A 26,025-nucleotide genomic window follows, 5' to 3' on the forward strand; every position below is an offset into this window, starting at 1 on the left:
TCATCAGATGGCTAACTATTTCCCACCCTCGTGAAAAATCATTCATTTCTATCACAAATTGCCTTTGAATACCTGCTGAACAGAGAAGTGATAAATGGTTTTGTGTTGTTCAAGAAAGTCCATAAGGAGACTATCAGTTAGCAAGTTTTTAAACAAACAACAACTGAATCTTTAAGTGGATAACCAGGCAATAACACCAAGATCAGGTAGCAGTTTGAAATACATGATTAAATCTTCCACTGACAGGTACAAGTCCTATAGTCATAATTATGACTACTTTTATGGGTTAATACCATGTACTGTAACTAAATTAAATGATTAAAACAAACATTTTATGGATATATGAACTGCTACAGTTATATCAAAGTTTGGTTATCTCATTATGCAGAACATACAGTACTGTGTAAAAGTATTAGGACAAATTCAAGTCTTAGATTTCATGCAATTTCCAGAAAATAGTGGAAGGTAAATCACAGGTGTAACATCAAAATTTTATTAACTTTCATATTTAGTACAACAGAAACTCAGTGGAAATGTTTGAGTTCAGCAAATGAGTAATATGTTGCCTGTCCCCCTTTTTCTTTAATGACTGTAGACAATCTTTCAGTCGCTGTTGCAACATTTAATCAAAGCATCTTTTGGGATTTTGCTCCCTAGATATAGTACACTCCCATAAAGTTTCATTAGTAGTAACTTTTGATTTGTCAAGTTTCTAATCGATTAAATCACAAACTTTCTCAACTGGGTTGTGGTCAGGCCTCTGTAACAGTCATTGCATCATTTGAATTATCTCAATGGCATCTTTTTTTAGCTAAGTAATTTCTGCACAAGTTGGATGAATATCATTATCTTCTTGGCAGCATAATCCTTTACCAATAATACACATACCATGAGAGATCAGTATCTGATGGTACTTGTGCTGGTCCATTATTCCATCCATTTCACAAATATCTCATTTTGCCTGAGCAGAAAAACACCTCCAAATCACAATGCCTATCCCATTTCATGGTGGGTGTTATGTATTAAAGTATCTTTTGCCGTTCTTCTGCTGGGCGTACAACCTACGCCATGAACTAAATATTTCAAACTTGACTTACTTGTCCGTAACACCTTTTATGAATCATCAACAGTCCAGTTTTTATACTTTTTTGGCAAATTGCAGTTTTTGACAATACTTGACGATTGAAGTGAAGGTTTTTTAATTGATACACGACCAAACATTACATTCTTAATGCTATAGATATGAATATTTTTCTGTCACTTGATCCATTGTCATTGATCTTATACTTGAGATTAGTGGCACTCTTCCTTCTGTCCTAAAGGTTACATAAACAAAGATACTTAACATCAGTATCATGGAGTTCAGGTGTTTTGCATCTTCCTTTCATATATTCAAACTTACTTGTCTCAGTCTCACAATCTAGGATGTATTTGACAGTGTTTGGAAGCATTTCAAGTCTGTAGCAATTTGAAGTCCAAAACAATGTCATGTAAAGCTTTTATGTGAACTCTCTGCTCTGTTGACAATTCTCCGTGTAGCATATCACTTTAATACTAGTGTTTGTATAAGGTTGGATCATCGACACCCAAGATGATTTCACCAAGGAACATTATATAAACACATCTCTTTATTACTCGTGTTCTTATAAGGTTGGAACATCAACACCCGGGATGATTTCAGCAGGGAACATTATATAAACACATCTCTTTATTACTCGTGTTCTTATAAGGTTGGAACATCAACACCCGGGATGATTTCAGCAGGGAACATTATATAAACACATCTCTTTATTACTCGTGTTCTTATAAAATTGGAACATCAACACCCGGGATGATTTCAGCAGGGAACATTATATAAACACATCTCTTTATTACTCGTGTTCTTATAAGGTTGGAACATCAACACCCGGGATGATTTCAGCAGGGAACATTATACGGACATGTCTTTTTAATACTAGTGTTCTAATAAGGTTCTGAAAATCAAGTATTTGAACATAGTCTCTGAACATTAGTGGTACAACCTCAGGTTGTGTTTCTTCTTTGTAATGGTATCAATTATGATTATGAGGTTTTTCTTAAGAAATTAAGAGATTTGTAGAAATTCCTGTTGTTAATTAATCTGATGAAGATTAATGGAAAATCTTGTATCATCTAGATGTTTATCAAATTAATATTTGATGTTATACTTAGTAGGCAATATTTTGGTTGTTCTACTTGAGAATATATGGATGTATACAAACCCCTATCTTCCGAATGTATAAGGTATGTTACAGATAAGAATATAAAACAAGTCAATCAACATGTTCCAAATATATACATATGAGGTGTGTTCCTATTGAGAACATATGGATATATATACCAACATGCATCTTCTTGATGTATTAGATGTGTTCCAGTTAAGAACGTATGGATATGTATCAACCCAGATCTTGTGGATATATAATGTCTGTTCTAGATTACAACCTAAAATATTTTATTATGTTAAAGGTATGATACAGATGATCATTTTTGGAGATACATCAACCCACATCTTCTAAATGTAGTAGGTATGTTTTACAATGTTTTCAGATACATCAACCCACATCTTCTAAATGTAGTAGGTATGTTTTAAATGTTTTCAGATACACCAACCCACATCTTCTTGATGTAGTAGGTATGTTTTACAATGTTTTCAGATACACCAACCCACATCTTCTTGATGTAGTAGGTATGTTTTACAATGTTTTCAGATACACCAACCCACATCTTCTTGATGTAGTAGGTATGTTTTACAATGTTTTCAGATACACCAACCCACATCTTCTAGATGTAGTAGGTATGTTTTACAATGTTTTCAGATACACCAACCCACATCTTCTAAATGTAGTAGGTATGTTTTACAATGTTTTCAGATACACCAACCCACATCTTCTAGATGTAGTAGGTATGTTTACGATGTTTTCAGATACACCAACCCACATCTTCTAAATGTAGTAGGTATGTTTACAATGTTTTGAGATACACCAACCCACATCTTCTAAATGAAGTAGGTATGTTTACGATGTTTTCAGATACATCAACCCACATCTTCTTGATGTAGAAAGTATGTTTTACAATGTTTTGAGATACATCAATCCACATCTTCTAGATGTAGTAGGTATGTTTACAATGTTTTCAGATACATCAATCCACATCTTCTAGATGTAGTAGGTATGTTTTACAATGTTTTGAGATACATCAACCCACATCTTCTAGATGTAGTAGGTATGTTTTACAATGTTGTGAGATACATCAATCCACATCTTCTAGATGTAGTAGGTATGTTTTACAATGTTGTGAGATACATCAATCCACATCTTCTATATGCAGTAGGTATGTTTTACAATGTTTTCAGATACACCAATCCACATCTTCTAGATGTAGTAGGTATGTTTTACAATGTTTTGAGATACATCAACCCACATCTTCTAGATGTAGTTGGTATGTTTTACAATGTTTTGAAATACATCAACCCACATCTCCTAAATGTAGTAGGTATGTTTTAAAATGTTTTGAGATACATCAATCCACATCTTCTAGATGTAGTAGGTATGTTTTACAATGTTGTGAGATACATCAATCCACATCTTCTATATGCAGTAGGTATGTTTTACAATGTTTTCAGATACACCAATCCACATCTTCTAGATGTAGTAGGTATGTTTTACAATGTTTTGAGATACATCAACCCACATCTTCTAGATGTAGTTGGTATGTTTTACAATGTTTTGAAATACATCAACCCACATCTCCTAAATGTAGTAGGTATGTTTTAAAATGTTTTGAGATACATCAATCCACATCTTCTAGATGTAGTAGGTATGTTTACAATGTTTTCAGATACACCAACCCACATCTTCTATATGTAGTAGGTATGTTTTACAATGTTTTGAGATACATCAACCCACATCTTCTAGATGTAGTTGGTATGTTTTACAATGTTTTGAGATACATCAACCCACATCTTCTAACTGTAGTAGGTATGTTTTACAATGTTTTGAGATACATCAACCCACATCTTCTAGATGTAGTTGGTATGTTTTACAATGTTTTGAGATACATCAACCCACATCTTCTAAATGTAGTAGGTATGTTTACAATGTTTTGAGATACATCAACCCACATCTTCTAAATGTAGTAGGTATGTTTACAATGTTTTCAGATACATCAACCCACATCTTCTAAATGTAGTAGGTATGTTTTACAATGTTTTCAGATACATCAACCCACATCTTCTAAATGTAGTAGGTATGTTTTAAATGTTTTCAGATACACCAACCCACATCTTCTAGATGTAGTAGGTATGTTTTACAATGTTTTCAGATACATCAATCCACATCTTCTAGATGTAGTAGGTATGTTTTACAATGTTTTGAGATACATCAACCCACATCTTCTAAATGTAGTAGGTATGTTTACAATGTTCTGAGATACACCAACCCACATCTTCTAGATGTAGTAGGTATGTTTACAATGTTTTCAGATACATCAACCCACATCTTCTAGATGTAGTAGGTATGTTTACAATGTTTTCAGATACATCAACCCACATCTTCTAGATGTAGTAGGTATGTTTTACAATGTTTTCAGATACATCAACCCACATCTTCTAGATGTAGTAGGTATGTTTTACAATGTTTTCAGATACACCAACCCACATCTTCTAAATGTAGTAGGTATGTTTACAATGTTTTGAGATACACCAACCCACATCTTCTAAATGAAGTAGGTATGTTTACGATGTTTTCAGATACATCAACCCACATCTTCTTGATGTAGAAAGTATGTTTTACAATGTTTTGAGATACATCAATCCACATCTTCTAGATGTAGTAGGTATGTTTACAATGTTTTCAGATACATCAATCCACATCTTCTAGATGTAGTAGGTATGTTTTACAATGTTTTGAGATACATCAACCCACATCTTCTAGATGTAGTAGGTATGTTTTACAATGTTGTGAGATACATCAATCCACATCTTCTAGATGTAGTAGGTATGTTTTACAATGTTGTGAGATACATCAATCCACATCTTCTATATGCAGTAGGTATGTTTTACAATGTTTTCAGATACACCAATCCACATCTTCTAGATGTAGTAGGTATGTTTTACAATGTTTTGAGATACATCAACCCACATCTTCTAGATGTAGTTGGTATGTTTTACAATGTTTTGAAATACATCAACCCACATCTCCTAAATGTAGTAGGTATGTTTTAAAATGTTTTGAGATACATCAATCCACATCTTCTAGATGTAGTAGGTATGTTTTACAATGTTGTGAGATACATCAATCCACATCTTCTATATGCAGTAGGTATGTTTTACAATGTTTTCAGATACACCAATCCACATCTTCTAGATGTAGTAGGTATGTTTTACAATGTTTTGAGATACATCAACCCACATCTTCTAGATGTAGTTGGTATGTTTTACAATGTTTTGAAATACATCAACCCACATCTCCTAAATGTAGTAGGTATGTTTTAAAATGTTTTGAGATACATCAATCCACATCTTCTAGATGTAGTAGGTATGTTTACAATGTTTTCAGATACACCAACCCACATCTTCTATATGTAGTAGGTATGTTTTACAATGTTTTGAGATACATCAACCCACATCTTCTAGATGTAGTTGGTATGTTTTACAATGTTTTGAGATACATCAACCCACATCTTCTAACTGTAGTAGGTATGTTTTACAATGTTTTGAGATACATCAACCCACATCTTCTAGATGTAGTTGGTATGTTTTACAATGTTTTGAGATACATCAACCCACATCTTCTAAATGTAGTAGGTATGTTTACAATGTTTTGAGATACATCAACCCACATCTTCTAAATGTAGTAGGTATGTTTACAATGTTTTCAGATACATCAACCCACATCTTCTAAATGTAGTAGGTATGTTTTACAATGTTTTCAGATACATCAACCCACATCTTCTAAATGTAGTAGGTATGTTTTAAATGTTTTCAGATACACCAACCCACATCTTCTAGATGTAGTAGGTATGTTTTACAATGTTTTCAGATACATCAATCCACATCTTCTAGATGTAGTAGGTATGTTTTACAATGTTTTGAGATACATCAACCCACATCTTCTAAATGTAGTAGGTATGTTTACAATGTTCTGAGATACACCAACCCACATCTTCTAGATGTAGTAGGTATGTTTACAATGTTTTCAGATACATCAACCCACATCTTCTAGATGTAGTAGGTATGTTTACAATGTTTTCAGATACATCAACCCACATCTTCTAGATGTAGTAGGTATGTTTTACAATGTTTTCAGATACATCAACCCACATCTTCTAGATGTAGTAGGTATGTTTTACAATGTTTTCAGATACATCAATCCACATCTTCTAGATGTAGTAGGTATGTTTTACAATGTTTTGAGATACATCAACCCACATCTTCTAAATGTAGTAGGTATGTTTACAATGTTCTGAGATACACCAACCCACATCTTCTAGATGTAGTAGGTATGTTTACAATGTTTTCAGATACATCAACCCACATCTTCTAGATGTAGTAGGTATGTTTACAATGTTTTCAGATACATCAACCCACATCTTCTAGATGTAGTAGGTATGTTTTACAATGTTTTCAGATACATCAACCCACATCTTCTAGATGTAGTAGGTATGTTTTACAATGTTTTCAGATACATCAATCCACATCTTCTAGATGTAGTAGGTATGTTTTACAATGTTTTGAGATACATCAACCCACATCTTCTAAATGTAGTAGGTATGTTTACAATGTTCTGAGATACACCAACCCACATCTTCTAGATGTAGTAGGTATGTTTACAATGTTTTCAGATACATCAACCCACATCTTCTAAATGTAGTAGGTATGTTTTACAATGTTTTCAGATACATCAACCCACATATTCTAAATGTAGTAGGTATGTTTTACAATGTTTTGAGATATATTAACCCACATTTCCAGGATATATGAATTATGTCTGATAGAAGAATTGTTTGAGGATTACCAATCCACATCTTCTAAATAATATACACTCAGAGCTGTTGGAGACAGACCAACAAATAATATACACTCAGAGCTGTTGGAGACAGACCAACAAATAATATACACTCAGAGCTGTTGGAGACAGACCAACAAATAATATACACTCAGAGCTGTTGGAGACAGACCAACAAATAATATACACTCAGAGCTGTTGGAGACAGACCAACAAATAATATACACTCAGAGCTGTTGGAGACAGACCAACAAATAATATACACTCAGAGTTGTTGGAGACAGACCAACAAATAATATACACTCAGAGTTGTTGGAGACAGACCAACAAATAATATACACTCAGAGTTGTTGGAGACAGACCAACAAATAATATACACTCAGAGTTGTTGGAGACAGACCAACAAATAATATACACTCAGAGTTGTTGGAGACAGACCAACAAATAATATACACTCAGAGTTGTTGGAGACAGACCAACAAATAATATACACTCAGAGTTGTTGGAGACAGACCAACAAATAATATACACTCAAAGTTGTTGGAGACAGACCAACAAATGTTGGAACTTGTTTGACAACTCTTTTGTTTAACTTGAAATACTGTTATTGTTTCCAGTTTCTTGTGGACATTGGAACTTGTTTGACAAATTTTTTGTTTAACTTGAAATACTGTTATTGTTTCCAGTTTCTTGTGGACATGTTGGAACTTGTTTGACAAATTTTTTGTTTAACTTGAAATACTGTTATTGTTTCCAGTTTCTTGTGGACATGTTGGAACTTGTTTGACAAATCTTTTGTTTAACTTGAAATACTGTTATTGTTTCCAGTTTCTTGTGGACATGTTGGAACTTCTTTGACAAATCTTTTGTTTAACTTGAAATACTGTTATTGTTTCCCGTTTCTTGTGGACATGTTGGAACTTGTTTGACAAATATTTTGTTTAATTTGAAATACTGTTATTGTTTCAAGTTTCTTGTAGACATGTTGGAAATTGTTTGACAAATCTTTTGTTTAACTTGAAATACTGTTATTGTTTCAAGTTTCTTGTGGACATGTTGGAACTTGTTTGACAACTCTTTTGTTTAACTTGAAATATTGTTCTTGTTTCAAGTTTCTTCTGGACATGTTGGAACTTGTTTGACAACTCTTTTGTTTAACTTGAAATATTGTTCTTGTTTCAAGTTTCTTGTGGACATGTTGGAACTTGTTTGACAAATATTTTGTTTAACTTGAAATACTGTTATTGTTTCAAGTTTCTTGTGGACATGTTGGAACTTGTTTGACAAATATTTTGTTTAACTTGAAATACTGTTATTGTTTCCAGTTTCTTGTGGACATGTTGGAACTTGTTTGACAAATCTTTTGTCTAACTTGAAATACTGTTATTGTTTCCAGTTTCTTGTGGACGTGTTGGAACTTGTTTGACAAATCTTTTGTTTAACTTGAAATACTGTTATTGTTTCCAGTTTCTTGTGGACGTGTTGGAACTTGTTTGACAAATCTTTTGTTTAACTTGAAATACTGTTATTGTTTCCAGTTTCTTGTGGACATGTTGGAACTTGTTTGACAAATCTTTTGTTTAACTTGAAATACTGTTATTGTTTCCAGTTTCTTGTGGACATGTTGGAACTTGTTTGACAAATCTTTTGTTTAACTTGAAATACTGTTATTGTTTCAAGTTTCTTGTAGACATGTTGGAAATTGTTTGACAAATCTTTTGTTTAACTTGAAATACTGTTATTGTTTCCAGTTTCTTGTGGACATGTTGGAACTTGTTTGACAAATCTTTTGTTTAACTTGAAATACTGTTATTGTTTCCAGTTTCTTGTGGACATGTTGGAACTTGTTTGACAAATCTTTTGTTTAACTTGAAATACTGTTATTGTTTCCAGTTTCTGTGGACATGTTGGAAATTGTTTGACAAATCTTTTGTTCAACTTGAAATACTGTTATTGTTTCAAGTTTCTTGTGGACATGTCAGAACTTGACAACTCTTTTGTTTAAAGTGAAATATTGTTATTGTTTCCAGTTTCTTGTGGACATGTCAGAACTTGACAAATCTTTTGTTTAAAGTGAAATATTGTTATTGTTTCCAGTTTCTTGTGGACATGTCAGAACTTGACAACTCTTTTGTTTCAAGTGAAATATTGTTATTGTTTCCAGTTTCTTGTGGACATGTCAGAACTTGACAAATCTTTTGTTTAAAGTGAAATACTGTTATTGTTTCCAGTTTCTTGTGGACATGTCAGAACTTGACAAATCTTTTGTTTAAAGTGAAGTATTGTTATTGTTTCCAGTTTCTTGTGGACATGTCAGAACTTGACAAATCTTTTGTTTAAAGTGAAATACTGTTATTGTTTCCAGTTTCTTGTGGACATGTTGGAACTTGTTTGACAACTCTTTTGTTTAACTTGAAATATTGTTATTGTTTCCAGTTTCTTGTGGACATGTTGGAACTTGTTTGACAAATCTTTTGTTTAACTTGAAATACTGTTATTGTTTCAAGTTTCTTGTAGACATGTTGGAACTTGTTTGACAAATCTTTTGTTTAACTTGAAATATTGTTATTGTTTCCAGTTTCTTGTGGACATGTTGGAACTTGTTTGACAACTCTTTTGTTTAACTTGAAATACTGTTATTGTTTCCAGTTTCTTGTGGACATTGGAACTTGTTTGACAAATTTTTTGTTTAACTTGAAATACTGTTATTGTTTCCAGTTTCTTGTGGACATGTTGGAACTTGTTTGACAAATCTTTTGTTTAACTTGAAATACTGTTATTGTTTCCAGTTTCTTGTGGACATGTTGGAACTTGTTTGACAAATCTTTTGTTTAACTTGAAATACTGTTATTGTTTCCAGTTTCTTGTGGACATGTTGGAACTTGTTTGACAAATCTTTTGTTTAACTTGAAATACTGTTATTGTTTCCAGTTTCTTGTGGACATGTTGGAACTTGTTTGACAAATCTTTTGTTTAACTTGAAATACTGTTATTGTTTCCAGTTTCTTGTGGACATGTTGGAACTTGTTTGACAAATATTTTGTTTAATTTGAAATACTGTTATTGTTTCAAGTTTCTTGTGGACATGTTGGAACTTGTTTGACAAATCTTTTGTTTAACTTGAAATACTGTTATTGTTTCAAGTTTCTTGTGGACATGTTGGAACTTGTTTGACAACTCTTTTGTTTAACTTGAAATATTGTTCTTGTTTCAAGTTTCTTGTGGACATGTTGGAACTTGTTTGACAACTCTTTTGTTTAACTTGAAATATTGTTCTTGTTTCAAGTTTCTTGTGGACATGTTGGAACTTGTTTGACAAATCTTTTGTTTAACTTGAAATACTGTTATTGTTTCCAGTTTCTTGTGGACATGTTGGAACTTGTTTGACAAATCTTTTGTTTAACTTGAAATACTGTTATTGTTTCCAGTTTCTTGTGGACATGTTGGAACTTGTTTGACAAATCTTTTGTTTAACTTGAAATATTGTTATTGTTTCCAGTTTCTTGTGGACATGTTGGAACTTGTTTGACAAATCTTTTGTTTAACTTGAAATACTGTTATTGTTTCCAGTTTCTTGTGGACATGTTGGAACTTGTTTGACAAATCTTTTGTTTAACTTGAAATACTGTTATTGTTTCCAGTTTCTTGTGGACGTGTTGGAACTTGTTTGACAAATCTTTTGTTTAACTTGAAATACTGTTATTGTTTCCAGTTTCTTGTGGACATGTTGGAACTTGTTTGACAAATCTTTTGTTTAACTTGAAATACTGTTATTGTTTCCAGTTTCTTGTGGACATGTTGGAACTTGTTTGACAAATCTTTTGTTTAACTTGAAATACTGTTATTGTTTCAAGTTTCTTGTAGACATGTTGGAAATTGTTTGACAAATCTTTTGTTTAACTTGAAATACTGTTATTGTTTCCAGTTTCTTGTGGACATGTTGGAACTTGTTTGACAAATCTTTTGTTTAACTTGAAATACTGTTATTGTTTCCAGTTTCTTGTGGACATGTTGGAACTTGTTTGACAAATCTTTTGTTTAACTTGAAATACTGTTATTGTTTCCAGTTTCTTGTGGACATGTTGGAACTTGTTTGACAAATCTTTTGTTTAACTTGAAATACTGTTATTGTTTCCAGTTTCTTGTGGACATGTTGGAACTTGACAACTCTTTTGTTTAAAGTGAAATATTGTTATTGTTTCCAGTTTCTTGTGGACATGTTGGAACTTGACAAATCTTTTGTTTAAAGTGAAATATTGTTATTGTTTCCAGTTTCTTGTGGACATGTCAGAACTTGACAAATCTTTTGTTTAAAGTGAAATATTGTTATTGTTTCCAGTTTCTTGTGGACATGTCAGAACTTGACAAATCTTTTGTTTAAAGTGAAATACTGTTATTGTTTCCAGTTTCTTGTGGACATGTCAGAACTTGACAAATCTTTTGTTTAAAGTGAAGTATTGTTATTGTTTCCAGTTTCTTGTGGACATGTCAGAACTTGACAAATCTTTTGTTTAAAGTGAAATATTGTTATTGTTTCCAGTTTCTTGTGGACATGTCAGAACTTGACAAATCTTTTGTTTAAAGTGAAATACTGTTATTGTTTCCAGTTTCTTGTGGACATGTCAGAACTTGACAACTCTTTTGTTTAAAGTGAAATATTGTTATTGTTTCCAGTTTCTTGTGGACATGTCAGAACTTGACAACTCTTTTGTTTCAAGTGAAATATTGTTATTGTTTCCAGTTTCTTGTGGACATGTCAGAACTTGACAAATCTTTTGTTTCAAGTGAAATATTGTTATTGTTTCCAGTTTCTTGTGGACATGTTGGAACTTGTTTGACAAATCTTTTGTTTAACTTGAAATACTGTTATTGTTTCCAGTTTCTTGTGGACATTGGAACTTGTTTGACAAATTTTTTGTTTAACTTGAAATACTGTTATTGTTTCCAGTTTCTTGTGGACATGTTGGAACTTGTTTGACAAATTTTTTGTTTAACTTGAAATACTGTTATTGTTTCCAGTTTCTTGTGGACATGTTGGAACTTGTTTGACAAATCTTTTGTTTAACTTGAAATACTGTTATTGTTTCCAGTTTCTTGTGGACATGTTGGAACTTGTTTGACAAATCTTTTGTTTAACTTGAAATACTGTTATTGTTTCCCGTTTCTTGTGGACATGTTGGAACTTGTTTGACAAATATTTTGTTTAATTTGAAATACTGTTATTGTTTCCAGTTTCTTGTGGACATGTTGGAACTTGTTTGACAAATCTTTTGTTTAACTGAAATACTGTTATTGTTTCCAGTTTCTTGTGGACATGTTGGAACTTGTTTGACAAATCTTTTGTTTAACTTGAAATATTGTTATTGTTTCCAGTTTCTTGTGGACATGTTGGAACTTGTTTGACAACTCTTTTGTTTAACTTGAAATATTGTTATTGTTTCCAAGTTTCTTGTGGACATGTTGGAACTTGTTTGACAACTCTTTTGTTTAACTTGAAATATTGTTATTGTTTCCAGTTTCTTGTGGACATGTTGGAACTTGTTTGACAAATCTTTTGTTTAACTTGAAATACTGTTATTGTTTCCAGTTTCTTGTGGACATGTTGGAACTTGTTTGACAAATCTTTTGTTTAACTTGAAATATTGTTATTGTTTCCAGTTTCTTGTGGACATGTTGGAACTTGTTTGACAAATCTTTTGTTTAACTTGAAATATTGTTATTGTTTCCAGTTTCTTGTGGACATGTTGGAACTTGTTTGACAAATCTTTTGTTTAACTTGAAATATTGTTATTGTTTCCAGTTTCTTGTGGACATGTTGGAACTTGTTTGACAAATCTTTTGTTTAACTTGAAATACTGTTATTGTTTCCAGTTTCTTGTGGACATGTTGGAACTTGTTTGACAAATCTTTTGTTTAACTTGAAATACTGTTATTGTTTCCAGTTTCTTGTGGACATGTTGGAACTTGTTTGACAAATCTTTTGTTTAACTTGAAATACTGTTATTGTTTCCAGTTTCTTGTGGACATGTTGAACTTGTTTGACAAATCTTTTGTTTAACTTGAAATACTGTTATTGTTTCCAGTTTCTTGTGGACATGTTGGAACTTGTTTGACAAATCTTTTGTTTAACTTGAAATACTGTTATTGTTTCCAGTTTCTTGTGGACATGTTGGAACTTGTTTGACAAATCTTTTGTTTAACTTGAAATACTGTTATTGTTTCCAGTTTCTTGTGGACATGTTGGAACTTGTTTGACAAATCTTTTGTTTAACTTGAAATACTGTTATTGTTTCCAGTTTCTTGTGGACATGTTGGAACTTGTTTGACAACTCTTTTGTTTAACTTGAAATACTGTTATTGTTTCCAGTTTCTTGTGGACATGTTGGAACTTGTTTGACAACTCTTTTGTTTAACTTGAAATACTGTTATTGTTTCCAGTTTCTTGTGGACATGTCAGAACTTGACAAATCTTTTGTTTAAAGTGAAATATTGTTATTGTTTCCAGTTTCTTGTGGACATGTCAGAACTTGACAAATCTTTTGTTTAAAGTGAAATATTGTTATTGTTTCCAGTTTCTTGTGGACATGTCAGAACTTGACAAATCTTTTGTTTAAAGTGAAATATTGTTATTGTTTCCAGTTTCTTGTGGACATGTCAGAACTTGACAAATCTTTTATTTAAAGTGAAATATTGTTATTGTTTCCAGTTTCTTGTGGACATGTCAGAACTTGACAACTCTTTTGTTTCAAGTGAAATATTGTTATTGTTTCCAGTTTCTTGTGGACATGTCAGAACTTGACAACTCTTTTGTTTCAAGTGAAATATTGTTATTGTTTCCAGTTTCTTGTGGACATGTCAGAACTTGACAAATCTTTTGTTTCAAGTGAAATATTGTTATTGTTTCCAGTTTCTTGTGGACATGTCAGAACTTGACAAATCTTTTGTTTAAAGTGAAGTATTGTTATTGTTTCCAGTTTCTTGTGGACATGTCAGAACTTGACAAATCTTTTGTTTAAAGTGAAGTATTGTTATTGTTTCCAGTTTCTTGTGGACATGTCAGAACTTGACAAATCTTTTGTTTAAAGTGAAATACTGTTATTGTTTCCAGTTTCTTGTGGACATGTCAGAACTTGACAAATCTTTTGTTTAAAGTGAAATACTGTTATTGTTTCCAGTTTCTTGTGGACATGTCAGAACTTGACAAATCTTTTGTTTAAAGTGAAATACTGTTATTGTTTCCAGTTTCTTGTGGACATGTCAGAACTTGACAAATCTTTTGTTTAAAGTGAAGTATTGTTATTGTTTCCAGTTTCTTGTGGACATGTCAGAACTTGACAAATCTTTTGTTTAAAGTGAAGTATTGTTATTGTTTCCAGTTTCTTGTGGACATGTCAGAACTTGACAAATCTTTTGTTTAAAGTGAAATACTGTTATTGTTTCCAGTTTCTTGTGGACATGTCAGAACTTGACAAATCTTTTGTTTAAAGTGAAATACTGTTATTGTTTCCAGTTTCTTGTGGACATGTCAGAACTTGACAAATCTTTTGTTTAAAGTGAAATACTGTTATTGTTTCCAGTTTCTTGTGGACATGTCAGAACTTGACAAATCTTTTGTTTAAAGTGAAGTATTGTTATTGTTTCCAGTTTCTTGTGGACATGTCAGAACTTGTTCGACAATTTGTTTCTTATCTTCACCATTTCTGTGCTGACAGAAAATATAAAAATATATATTATCCATTTACTGTATATTGAATATATTTTTATTGGAGAAATGGAGAGAAGATTTATTTATAATTTCATAATAATATGACTTCATATATTTAAATTCCACAGCCAGTCCTTCCATTGAACAGAAGACTAAGTGCAGTTAGGAAAATTCTAATTTGATACACTTGTGTTTTATTATAATATTACAAACTAGTTTTTTGCACCTGTCAAATAACCCTCACAAATCAAAGTTGAAAACACTTTAATTATAGAATTTATCATTACATATTTAATAGTAACACTTTATAACATTACAGGCACATTTATAATCTCAAACATTTACTACTTTTTATCAAAAAAACCTAACAAAACTTGAGAGGACGGAATAAATATATATTTAGTTAACAGTGGTAGAGAGTTTGTAAACATGATGCTCCTACACATTTTATAAGAAGTTAAAGCTCTTACAGTAAGATTTGTTTCATAATAGGTACAGTGTTTCAACTGAAGCGTGCTTAAGATGGATTACACCAGTAATCAAAGAATCACATTTGTTCTAAAAACACAATTTACTGGAAAAGTTGTAACCTTTAATAAAATATACTAAATCACAAAGTAAACTTAATATAAAACTATTAACCTAAAGATTTTGTTCCATGATATTACTTGAGAACATAATTTTAAAGAATCTTCATAAAATATTATTAAATCTTATACATCCTTTGATAACACATCACATCATTACACTTCCTTTTGATAACACGTGCTACATCATTACACTTCCTTTTGATAACACATGCTACATCATTACACTTCCTTTTGATAACACATGCTACATCATTACACTTCCTTTTAATAACACGTCACATCATTACACTTCCTTTTAATAACACGTCACATCATTACACTTCCTTTTAATAACATGTCACATCATTACACTTCCTTTTAATAACACGTCACATCATTACACTTCCTTTTGATAACACGTCACATCATTACACTTCCTTTTGATAACACATGCTACATCATTACACTTCCTTATGATAACACATGCTACATCATTACACTTCCTTTTGATAACAAGTCACATCATTACACTTCCTTTAACAACACATGCCACATCAGATTTTGAAACAAATACTAACAAATTTTAGTGAAATTCAGTTTTCTGATGAGTCATAACAACAACAACAAAAAGTATGGAATGAAAATCTACTTTTCTCACAGATTAGTTTTATACATAACAACAACAAAAAGTATGGAATGAAAATCTACTTTTCTCACAGATTAGTTTTATACATAACAACAACAAAAAGTATGGAATGAAAATCTACTTTTCTCACAGATTAGTTTTATACATGACAACAACAACAAAAAGTATGGAATGAAAATCTACTTTTCTCACAGATTAGTTTTATACATGACAACAACAACAAAAAGTATGGAATGAAAATCTACTTTTCTCACAGATTAGTTTTATACATGACAACAACAACAAAAAGTATGGAATGAAAATCTACTTTTCTCACAGATTAGTTTTATACATAACAACAACAAAAAGTATGGAATGAAAATCTACTTTTCTCCCAGATTAGTTTTATACATAACAACAACAAAAAAAAGTATGGAATGAAAATCTACTTTTCTCACAGATTAGTTTTATACATAACAACAACAACAAAAAAGTATGGAATGAAAATCTACTTTTCTCACAGATTAGTTTTATACATAACAACAACAACAACAAAAAGTATGGAATGAAAATCTACTTTTCTCACAGATTAGTTTTATACATAACAACAACAACAACAAAAAGTATGGAATGAAAATCTACTTTTCTCACAGATTAGTTTTATACACAACAACAACAACAAGTATGGAATGAAAATCTACTTTTCTCACAGATTAGTTTTATACACAACAACAACAACAAAAAAGTATGGAATGAAAATCTACTTTTCTCACAGATTAGTTTTATACACAACAACAACAACAAAAAAGTATGGAATGAAAATCTACTTTTCTCACAGATTAGTTTTATACATAACAACAACAACAACAAAAAGTATGGAATGAAAATCTACTTTTCTCACAGATTAGTTTTATACACAACAACAACAACAACAACAAAAAGTATGGAATGAAAATCTACTTTTCTCACAGATTAGTTTTATACACAACAACAACAACAAAAGTATGGAATGAAAATCTACTTTTCTCACAGATTAGTTTTATACACAACAACAACAACAAAAGTATGGAATGAAAATCTACTTTTCTCACAGATTAGTTTTATACATAACAACAACAACAAAAAAAGTATGGAATGAAAATCTACTTTTCTCACAGATTAGTTTTATACATAACAACAACAACAAAAAAGTATGGAATGAAAATCTACTTTTCTCACAGATTAGTTTTATACATAACAACAACAACAACAAAAGTATGGAATGAAAATCTACTTTTCTCACAGATTAGTGTTATACATAACAACAACAACAAAAAAAGTATGGAATGAAAATCTACTTTTCTCACAGATTAGTTTTATACATAACAACAACAACAAAAAAGTATGGAATGAAAATCTACTTTTCTCACAGATTAGTTTTATACATAACAACAACAACAAAAAAGTATGGAATGAAAATCTACTTTTCTCACAGATTAGTTTTATACATAACAACAACAACAAAAAAGTATGGAATGAAAATCTACTTTTCTCACAGATTAGTTTTATACATAACAACAACAAAAAAGTATGGAATGAAAATCTACTTTTCTCACAGATTAGTTTTATACACAACAACAACAACAAAAGTATGGAATGAAAATCTACTTTTCTCACAGATTAGTTTTATACATAACAACAACAACAAAAAAGTATGGAATGAAAATCTACTTTTCTCACAGATTAGTTTTATACATAACAACAACAACAAAAAGTATGGAATGAAAATCTACTTTTCTCACAGATTAGTTTTATACATAACAACAACAACAACAAAAGTATGGAATGAAAATCTACTTTTCTCACAGATTAGTTTTATACATAACAACAACAAAAAGTATGGAATGAAAATCTACTTTTCTCACAGATTAGTTTTATACATAACAACAACAACAAAAAGTATGGAATGAAAATCTACTTTTCTCACAGATTAGTTTTATACATAACAACAACAAAAAGTATGGAATGAAAATCTACTTTTCTCACAGATTAGTTTTATACATAACAACAACAACAAAAAGTATGGAATGAAAATCTACTTTTCTCACAGATTAGTTTTATACACAACAACAACAACAACAACAAGTATGGAATGAAAATCTACTTTTCTCACAGATTAGTTTTATACATAACAACAACAACAAAAAGTATGGAATGAAAATCTACTTTTCTCACAGATTAGTTTTATACATAACAACAACAACAAAAGTATGGAATGAAAATCTACTTTTCTCACAGATTAGTTTTATACATAACAACAACAACAAAAAAGTATGGAATGAAAATCTACTTTTCTCACAGATTAGTTTTATACACAACAACAACAACAAAAAAAGTATGGAATGAAAATCTACTTTTCTCACAGATTAGTTTTATACATAACAACAACAACAACAAAAAAGTATGGAATGAAAATCTACTTTTCTCACAGATTAGTTTTATACATAACAACAACAACAACAAAAGTATGGAATGAAAATCTACTTTTCTCACAGATTAGTTTTATACATAACAACAACAACAAAAGTATGGAATGAAAATCTACTTTTCTCACAGATTAGTTTTATACATAACAACAACAACAAAAGTATGGAATGAAAATCTACTTTTCTCACAGATTAGTTTTATACATAACAACAACAACAAAAGTATGGAATGAAAATCTACTTTTCTCACAGATTAGTTTTATACATAACAACAACAACAAAAGTATGGAATGAAAATCTACTTTTCTCACAGATTAGTTTTATACATAACAACACAACAACAAAAGTATGGAATGAAAATCTACTTTTCTCACAGATTAGTTTTATACATAACAACAACAACAAAAGTATGGAATGAAAATCTACTTTTCTCACAGATTAGTTTTATACATAACAACAACAACAAAAGTATGGAATGAAAATCTACTTTTCTCACAGATTAGTTTTATACATAACAACAACAACAAAAAAGTATGGAATGAAAATCTACTTTTCTCACAGATTAGTTTTATACATAACAACAACAACAAAAAAGTATGGAATGAAAATCTACTTTTCTCACAGATTAGTTTTATACATAACAACAACAACAAAAGTATGGAATGAAAATCTACTTTTCTCACAGATTAGTTTTATACATAACAACAACAACAAAAAAAGTATGGAATGAAAATCTACTTTTCTCACAGATTAGTTTTATACATAACAACAACAACAAAAGTATGGAATGAAAATCTACTTTTCTCACAGATTATTTTTATACATAACAACAACAACAAAAAGTATGGAATGAAAATCTACTTTTCTCACAGATTAGTTTTATACATAACAACAACAACAAAAAAGTATGGAATGAAAATCTACTTTTCTCACAGATTAGTTTTATACATAACAACAACAAAAAAAAGTATGGAATGAAAATCTACTTTTCTCACAGATTAGTTTTATACATAACAACAACAACAAAAAGTATGGAATGAAAATTACTTTTCTCACAGATTAGTTTTATACATAACAACAACAACAAAAAGTATGGAATGAAAATCTACTTTTCTCACAGATTAGTTTTATACATAACAACAACAACAAAAGTATGGAATGAAAATTACTTTTCTCACAGATTAGTTTTATACATAACAACAACAACAAAAAGTATGGAATGAAAATCTACTTTTCTCACATATTAGTTTTATACACAACAACAACAACAACAACAAGTATGGAATGAAAATCTACTTTTCTCACAGATTAGTTTTATACATAACAACAACAACAAAAAGTATGGAATGAAAATCTACTTTTCTCACAGATTAGTTTTATACATAACAACAACAACAAAAAGTATGGAATGAAAATCTACTTTTCTCACAGATTAGTTTTATACATAACAACAACAACAAAAAGTATGGAATGAAAATCTACTTTTCTCACAGATTAGTTTTATACACAACAACAACAACAAAAAGTATGGAATGAAAATCTACTTTTCTCACAGATTAGTTTTATACATAACAACAACAACAACAAAAGTATGGAATGAAAATCTACTTTTCTCACAGATTAGTTTTATACATAACAACAACAACAACAAAAAGTATGGAATGAAAATCTACTTTTCTCACAGATTAGTTTTATACATAACAACAACAACAACAAAAAGTATGGAATGAAAATCTACTTTTCTCACAGATTAGTTTTATACATAACAACAACAACAAAAAGTATGGAATGAAAATCTACTTTTCTCACAGATTAGTTTTATACATAACAACAACAAAAAAAGTATGGAATGAAAATCTACTTTTCTCACAGATTAGTTTTATACACAACAACAACAACAAAAGTATGGAATGAAAATCTACTTTTCTCACAGATTAGTTTTATACACAACAACAACAACAAAAAGTATGGAATGAAAATCTACTTTTCTCACAGATTAGTTTTATACATAACAACAACAACAACAAAAAGTATGGAATGAAAATCTATTTTTCTCACAGATTAGTTTTATACATAACAACAACAACAACAAGTATGGAATGAAAATCTACTTTTCTCACAGATTAGTTTAAAACATAACAACAACAACAAAAAGTATGGAATGAAAATCTACTTTTCTCACAGATTAGTTTTATACATAACAACAACAACAAAAAAAGTATGGAATGAAAATCTACTTTTCTCACAGATTAGTTTTATACATAACAACAACAACAACAAAAAATAGTATGAAATGAAAATCTACTTTTCTCACAGATTAGTTTTATACATAACAACAACAACAAAAAGTATGGAATGAAAATCTACTTTTCTCACAGATTAGTTTTATACATAACAACAACAACAACAAAAAGTATGGAATGAAAATCTACTTTTCTCACAGATTAGTTTTATACATAACAACAACAACAACAAAAAGTATGGAATGAAAATCTACTTTTCTCACAGATTAGTTTTATACATAACAACAACAACAACAAGTATGGAATGAAAATCTACTTTTCTCACAGATTAGTTTTATACATAACAACAACAACAAAAAGTATGGAATGAAAATCTACTTTTCTCACAGATTAGTTTTATACATAACAACAACAAAAAGTATGGAATGAAAATCTACTTTTCTCACAGATTAGTTTTATACACAACAACAACAACAACAAGTATGGAATGAAAATCTACTTTTCTCACAGATTAGTTTTATACACAACAACAACAACAACAAGTATGGAATGAAAATCTACTTTTCTCACAGATTAGTTTTATACACAACAACAACAACAACAAGTATGGAATGAAAATCTACTTTTCTCACAGATTAGTTTTATACACAACAACAACAACAACAAGTATGGAATGAAAATCTACTTTTCTCACAGATTAGTTTTATACATAACAACAACAACAAAAAGTATGGAATGAAAATCTACTTTTCTCACAGATTAGTTTTATACATAACAACAACAAAAAGTATGGAATGAAAATCTACTTTTCTCACAGATTAGTTTTATACATAACAACAACAACAAAAAGTATGGAATGAAAATCTACTTTTCTCACAGATTAGTTTTATACACAACAACAACAACAAAAAGTATGGAATGAAAATCTACTTTTCTCACAGATTAGTTTTATACACAACAACAACAACAAAAAGTATGGAATGAAAATCTACTTTTCTCACAGATTAGTTTTATACACAACAACAACAACAAAAAGTATGGAATGAAAATCTACTTTTCTCACAGATTAGTTTTATACATAACAACAACAACAAAAAGTATGGAATGAAAATCTACTTTTCTCACAGATTAGTTTTATACATAACAACAACAAAAGTATGGAATGAAAATCTACTTTTCTCACAGATTAGTTTTATACATAACAACAACAACAAAAAAAGTATGGAATGAAAATCTACTTTTCTCACAGATTAGTTTTATACATAACAACAACAACAAAAAAGTATGGAATGAAAATCTACTTTTCTCACAGATTAGTTTTATACATAACAACAACAACAAAAAAGTATGGAATGAAAATCTACTTTTCTCACAGATTAGTTTTATACATAACAACAACAACAAAAAGTATGGAATGAAAATCTACTTTTCTCACAGATTAGTTTTATACATAACAACAACAACAAAAAGTATGGAATGAAAATCTACTTTTCTCACAGATTAGTTTTATACATAACAACAACAACAAAAAGTATGGAATGAAAATCTACTTTTCTCACAGATTAGTTTTATACATAACAACAACAAAAAGTATGGAATGAAAATCTACTTTTCTCACAGATTAGTTTTATACATAACAACAACAACAAAAAGTATGGAATGAAAATCTACTTTTCTCACAGATTAGTTTTATACATAACAACAACAAAAAAAAAGTATGGAATGAAAATCTACTTTTCTCACAGATTAGTTTTATACATAACAACAACAAAAGTATGGAATGAAAATCTACTTTTCTCACAGATTAGTTTTATACATAACAACAACAACAAAAAGTATGGAATGAAAATCTACTTTTCTCACAGATTAGTTTTATACATAACAACAACAAAAAGTATGGAATGAAAATCTACTTTTCTCACAGATTAGTTTTATACATAACAACAACAACAACAAAAAGTATGGAATGAAAATCTACTTTTCTCACAGATTAGTTTTATACATAACAACAACAACAACAAAAAGTATGGAATGAAAATCTACTTTTCTCACAGATTAGTTTTATACATAACAACAACAACAAAAGTATGGAATGAAAATCTACTTTTCTCACAGATTAGTTTATACATAACAACAACAACAAAAAGTATGGAATGAAAATCTACTTTTCTCACAGATTAGTTTTATACATAACAACAACAACAACAAAAAGTATGGAATGAAAATCTACTTTTCTCACAGATTAGTTTTATACATAACAACAACAACAAAAAGTATGGAATGAAAATCTACTTTTCTCACAGATTAGTTTTATACATAACAACAACAACAAAAAAGTATGGAATGAAAATCTACTTTTCTCACAGATTAGTTTTATACATAACAACAACAACAACAAAAAGTATGGAATGAAAATCTACTTTTCTCACAGATTAGTTTTATACACTTTACAAGTTTCAATCTTCCAAATATTAACAGTTTATTTTTGGAGGTGAGCCAAAATGACCTCTGACATATTATAAATATTGGGCTTATTTTTATATTCAGTTAGTATTGAGCAATTGGTCATCCATCTTAACAGATATTAGGGTATATAGTGAGAAAAATTTAAAATGACCTGATACATCTTTCAGATATTACTTCCAAAACTTAAAGGGGCATTATTTTGTGGATATCTTAAGTTTGAAGACTTCATATAGATGATGTTGATGACCTAATACTGCAAATTTAATAAAAACTTAGTATGAAAAACACAACACTCTGTTACAGTACAAGACTTAAGACACAACCATAAAACAAACATCCCAATGATCATTAAAAAAATACAAACACAATGATTTTTACAAACATTTCCAACGTAAAGGTGTGCTTATGTTTCTCTCTTTTGTGATCCATTTAGTACCTAGTTTCATTTATCTTTCACACCCGGACTAACGCGAAATATATCTGTGTGCACACACATTTATCTTTGATGTGGCTCTGAACTCTCCTACCATTAACAATATTGTGCATTCACATTGATGTGATATACAAAGACTGGAGCTCACTGCAATTACTGGTTAAATGAACTTTGTTGTTTGCTCAGTGTATAATGAGAGCTCTGCTTGGAACCATGCCCTGAGGTTCACTGACAAACGCAAGATGACGTCAGTCAAGATATAAGCAGCAACGAGGCAATCAAAAAACAATGGGATCTACCATGACTATTATTAGTATACTTGGAATTATAAAGATGTCAGGTTTGTACATTGTTTGCAGCAGTTCATAACAAGTCCACTGTTTTAACTGCACCACATTAAGTTGGAAAACATAAAGGTTGTATCATGCATATATGATACAGCCTACATTTCAACTGCACCTCTGTCACACACTGCCTCAAGCAGGTTACCACAACTGGAAGAAAGGGCAAGCATATAGAGCTATTTATTTGACATTAACTTCAATTCTACGAACAGTAACCACAATGTCCAGACCAGGACACGATACTCCACGAGTTAAACACAGCCTTTCTCATCATACTTTATGAAAAATCAGCAATGTGAAGTTCCATTCCTTTTATATATCAAAGGTGTAAAAGCCAAGAAACTTTATTCTCAGTATTATAAACCCATGGTCATCCAGGATGGATGCTTCAGTGTTAGAAATCCATTGAAGTTCAGGATGGATGCATCAGTATTAGGAACCTATAGAAGTCCAGGATGGATCCTACAAGCTTTAACCAGCACGTGTATCATTCCATCTCAAAATGAATGACCAAATAAATGAGAATGGCTCCTGAAGTTAGGTTAATGAACAATATCATAACCTAGCTGATGAAAAACAAGATGAAAACTCAAAGCTCCTCATAAGAATAATCACAAATATTAAATTAGGAGGTATCATCCACACATTGGTGAAAAACACTTCCAAAAAAAAAAAAAAAAAAAATAAGTGGTAGTTACCAGAGAGACATCAAAAGTTCAAGCTAATGGGAGATGAAGTTTTGGAAGTCACCTTCAGGAACCAAATAACCTTTGTAAAAGTAGTGAAAACACTGTGGTCAGATTTCTTTTAAACCCAACAGTAACAATCACCAGTCTTAGAAAGGAAATCATGAGAATGTGATAACAGTAGAATGACCCACCACTTAAGCTGGAAATAATTAGAATGTGATATCAGTAGAATGACCCACCACTTAAGCTGGAAATAATTAGAATGTGATAACAGTAGAATGACCCTCCACTTAAGCTGGAAATAATTAGAATGTGATAACAGTAGAATGACCCTCCACTTAAGCTGGAAATAATTAGAATGTGATATCAGTAGAATGACCCTCCACTTAAGCTGGAAATAATTAGAATGTGATAACAGTAGAATGACCCTCCACTTAAGCTGGAAATAATTAGAATGTGATAACAGTAGAATGACCCTCCACTTAAGCTGGAAATAATTAGAATGTGATAACAGTAGAATTACCCTCCACTTAAGCTGGAAATAATTAGAATGTGATAACAGTAGAATGACCCTCCACTTAAGCTGGAAATAATTAGAATGTGATAACAGTAGAATTACCCACCACTTAAGCTGGAAATAATTAGAATGTGATAACAGTAGAATTACCCACCACTTAAGCTGGAAATAATTAGAATGTGATAACAGTAGAATGACCCACCACTTAAGCTGGAAATAATTAGAATGTGATAACAGTAGAATGACCCTCCACTTAAGCTGGAAATAATTAGAATGTGATATCAGTAGAATGACCCTCCACTTAAGCTGGAAATAATTAGAATGTGATATCAGTAGAATGACCCTCCACTTAAGCTGGAAATAATTAGAATGTGATAACAGTAGAATGACCCTCCACTTAAGCTGGAAATAATTAGAATGTGATAACAGTAGAATGACCCTCCACTTAAGCTGGAAATAATTAGAATGTGATAACAGTAGAATTACCCACCACTTAAGCTGGAAATAATTAGAATGTGATAACAGTAGAATTACCCACCACTTAAGCTGGAAATAATTAGAATGGGATAACAGTAGAATGACCCACCACTTAAGCTGGAAATAATTAGAATGTGATAACAGTAGAATTACCCACTACTTAAGCTGGAAATAATTAGAATGTGATAACAGTAGAATGACCCTCCACTTAAGCTGGAAATAATTACAATGTGATAACAGTAGAATTACTCACCACTTAAGCTGGAAATAATTAGAATATGATAACAGTAGAATGACCCTCCACTTAAGCTGGAAATAATAAGAATGTGATAACAGTAGAATGACCCTCCACTTAAGCTGGAAATAATTAGAATGTGATAACAGTAGAATGACCCTCCACTTAAGCTCACTTAAGTAAGATTTAGCTACAGACAAAACTTCTCTTCAGTAAATCTTAAGAGAAAAAA

At 30.6% G+C, this 26,025-nt stretch overlaps 1 protein-coding gene and 1 long non-coding RNA gene across 4 annotated transcripts in view; one reads left to right on the top strand and one right to left on the bottom strand.

The window, feature by feature from the left end:
- The window catches only part of LOC143234516 (glucocorticoid-induced transcript 1 protein-like), a 58,579-nt gene that overhangs the window by 30,142 nt on the left and 2,412 nt on the right, over positions 1–26,025 (bottom strand). The window lies entirely within an intron of this gene.
- Positions 1–26,025, top strand: part of LOC143234518 (uncharacterized) — a 36,297-nt gene that overhangs the window by 9,317 nt on the left and 955 nt on the right. The gene's annotated exons all lie outside the window — the stretch shown is intronic.

Source organism: Tachypleus tridentatus, chromosome 12, assembly GCF_004210375.1.
Source record: "Tachypleus tridentatus isolate NWPU-2018 chromosome 12, ASM421037v1, whole genome shotgun sequence".
Lineage (NCBI taxonomy): Eukaryota > Metazoa > Arthropoda > Merostomata > Xiphosura > Limulidae > Tachypleus > Tachypleus tridentatus.